This window comes from Vulpes vulpes, unplaced genomic scaffold (genome assembly GCF_048418805.1).
Source record: "Vulpes vulpes isolate BD-2025 unplaced genomic scaffold, VulVul3 Bu000000656, whole genome shotgun sequence".
NCBI classification, from domain to species: domain Eukaryota; kingdom Metazoa; phylum Chordata; class Mammalia; order Carnivora; family Canidae; genus Vulpes; species Vulpes vulpes.
Window position 1 is genome coordinate 552,221 of NW_027325677.1, and position 3,791 is coordinate 556,011.

Consider the following 3,791-nt stretch of genomic DNA (forward strand, 5'->3'; position numbering starts at 1 on the left):
AGGTAAGACTATTTATTCTCAAATTTATCAAATTCCCAATCTGCTTATAGAGTTGAAGTTAGTCATTGAGTCAAGATACACTGATGTCCAATTAGTTGATTTGAGAATATGGATTTTTAAAATTTCACATCCTCCATTTGGGAGTTATACTTATAATCCCCCCCCCCAATACTATTGACATTGGGGCTAAATTTCTAAATACAAAGCTTGTGCTAAATATCAAAAGCATCAGTTTTCCTGTCAATGTTCTCTACTCTCATATGATGAAATTTTGTACAGATAATAGATACAGAAATGAGCATTGTGATGGCACAGAGCCCAAGATGATAAGACAAGCCAGCCATATCCAGGTATTTGACTCTGCCAAAGTTGTTTGTGGGCAAACATGTGGCACATTCCAAAGGCAGTGAGGCACACCTGGTCTGCGTGAGAAACAAGGAAATGCCAAGTGTGGCTGGGAAACAGTTGTCACAGGAGCTGTGTAGACCTTGTAGACCATGGTGAAGATGCTCTTCCTAGTACACACATTACCAGGGAGGGTGGTAAGCAGAATAATCTGACGACCCTCTGCCAACGAGTTTACACTTATATTGTAATGAATAATGCAAATCTTGTCATCTGGACCCAGAGTAATGTGAAAAGCTCTTGACTCATAAGGGTATCTTTGATCTTTAGGGTCGATCGGCAGAAGAGCTAATATACATTAAGTATGGGTTAACCTACTTAGTGTCATATTTAATAAATTTGAGCTAGCTACCAATGTGCATATTTAATCACTACCTATGCTGTTATAGAAAAAAAATAGTATCTAAGAGAAATTATGCCCGTCTGAGCAGACTTCTGTGTTTTGAGATAGAACATGAGCACACAGGAAAAGGAGAAACATGCAGTATTATGATTTCAACACAAATCTACCAACCATGAGCCACAGAGGCTGACAGGGCCTTGCTCACAGTCAGCACAGTGCTGAAAGGGAGAGATAGCTTTCCTGCTGGAAATGTACACTGTGGGTTCTTTGGGAGCACTGGTGTTAGGGGCCCACAGCAAGCCAGGACCCCTTACAGCATATGGCTGGTGGCTGGACTTATTCCCTCCAAAGAACTGTGATTGAGTGAAATCACAGACAATGTGGCTCTAACTCAGCTTAATACTAGATCTGCTCATGCTTGTTTCTCACGCTTGTTTCCATGTATGTGTGTGTGTGTGTGTGTGTGTGTGTTAAGATTTTATGTATTTATTCATGAGAGACACAGAGAGAGACAGAGATATAGGCAGAGGGAGAAACAGGCTCCCTGCCCAGAGCCCGATGAGGGACTCGATCCCAGGACCCCGGGAACACGACCTGAGCTGAAGGCAAACGCTCAACCGCTGAGCCACCTGGGTGCCCCTCCATGTGTACTTTAATCATCTTAGCTACCAATGCATCCCTCAAACACCTTCGTAGACATTTTTGAGAACGACTCTCAACTCTAATAACAATATAAGTAGGTGGCATGATTGGTTCTACTGAATCCCTCCTTATGAGGATGTCATTAAAGATACACACAAAGGATTCCCCACAATTTTGCAGACAGTTAAATGCCCAGCTGATGGAAGTGGGGACAGAGGGCAGAGGGTTGGGTGGCATTGAGAACTTGAAGTGTTTGTTGAGTGAGTAAACCCAGAATTGCTGTTTGCACATGCCAGGTTGTGATATAAGCAATAAAATATCAATATTTAGGTTCTCTTAATTGACCCCCTAACAGTTGCGCTATGAGAAGCAACAACCTCTCTTCCTCCTCTCCACCATCTGCTCAGCAGCAGCAAAGCAGCAACTATGTGTGAATGTACCTCTATCCACATTGGCCAGGCTGATGTCTAGATCAGCAATGCCTACTGGGAGCTCTGTTGCCTGGAACACGGCATTCAGCCCGATGGCCAGATACCAATTGACAAGACCACTGGGGGAGGAGATGACTCCTTCAACACCTCCTTCAGTGAGACAGGTGCTGGCAAGCATGTACCCAGGGCAGTGTCTGACCTGGAACCCACAGTCATCAATGAACTTCGCACTGGCACCTACCGCCAGCTCTTCCACCCTGAGCAGCTCATCACAGGCAAGGAAGATGCTGCCAATAACTATGCCCGAGGGCACTACATCACTGGCAAGGAGATCACTGACCTTGTCTTGGACTGAATTCGGAAACACTGACCACTGCACAGGTCTTCAGGGCTTCTTGGTTTTCCACAGCTTTGGAGGGGGAACTGGTTCTGGGTTCACCTCCCTGCTGATGGAACATCTCTCGAGTATGGCAAGAAGTCCAAGCTGGAGTTCTTCATTTACCTGAACCTAACCCCCTCTGGGTTTCCACAGCTGCAGCTGAGCCCAACAACTCCATCCTCACTCCCTATACCACCCTGGAGCACTGACTGCGCCTTCATGATAGAAAATGAGGCCATCTATGACATCTGTCATAGCAACCTCAATACTGAATGCCCAACCTACACGAATCTAAATAGGTTGATAGGTCCAATTGTGTCCTCCATCACTGCTTCCCTCAGATTTGATGTTGATCTCACAGAATTCCAGACCAAGCTTGTACCCTATCCTCACATCCATTTCCCTCTGGCCACACATGCTGCTGTCATCTCTGCTGAGAAAGTCTACCATGAACAGCTTTCTGTAGCTGAGATCACCAACACATGCTTTGAGCCAGCTGGAGAAATGTGACCCTCACCATGGTAAATACATGGCTTGCTGCCTGCCGTACTGTGGTGACACGGTTCCCAAAGATGTCAATGCGTCCATTGCCACCATCAAGATCAAGTGTACCATCCAAGTGTATTGGCTTCAAAGTGGGCATTAATTACCAGTCCCCCACTGCGGTACCTTTTGGAGACCTGGCCAAAGTACAGCGAACTATGTGCACGCAGACAAGCATCGCTAAGGCCTGGGCTCACCTGGACCACAAGTTTGACCTGATGTATGCCAAACATGCCTTTGTTCACTGGTATGTGGGTGAGGGCATGGAGGAAGGAGAGTTTTCTGATGCCCATGAGGACCTGGCTGCCTTGGAGAAGGATTATGAGGAGGCTGGTGTGGGTTCTGTTGAAGGAGAAGGTGAAGAAGAAGGAGAGGAATGCTAAAGTTAAAAATGTCACAAAGGTGCTGCTTTTACAGGGCAACTTATTCTGTTTTGAACATTGAAAATTTGTGCTCTGATCAGTTAATTTGTATGTAGCAGAGTATACTCTCATATACAATTACTGATCTGTGCTTTAAAACACAACGCTTTGTTACAGACCCAAGCTGTCCATTTCTCTGATGGGTTTGAATAAAATACTCTCTGTCTTAAATGGAAAAAAAAAAAAACCTCTATTCATCCTATTTTTCTAGTCTTATCTACTAATATTGCTCTACATGAATCCTGTATCCCGCTTACTGATCTATTTATCATGAATGCATATTCTTATCTCCAAGACATTAATTATTCTGTGCCTGTCCACCCTTCTTGTTACCAACTTAATCAAATAATAAAAGTAATAGGAGCAACAATGAGAGCTAATAATTTCAGTAAGCTTAGGTATGCCACCCTGGGGTTAAGTGCTTTACATGTATTATCTCATTTATTAGAAAAACCTAATAAAATAGGCTCTGTGATGTTTCACAGTGAAGGATGCCTCCAAGGTTGCAAAGCTAGCAGGCTGGGAATCCAACGTGACCCTAGGCTCAGACTCGGAACCACTGCAGTAGCACCTCTTCCAAGACCGTCTGCGAAGATACAGCCTGAGCTCCTTCCCTATATGGAATC

At 44.6% G+C, this 3,791-nt stretch overlaps 1 pseudogene; it reads left to right on the plus strand.

Annotated features, from left to right (window-relative positions):
- The first annotated feature begins 1,816 nt into the window (after positions 1 to 1,816).
- Positions 1,817 to 3,174, plus strand: LOC140596566 (tubulin alpha-1A chain-like; annotated as a pseudogene).
- Positions 3,175 to 3,791: the final 617 nt, after the last annotated feature.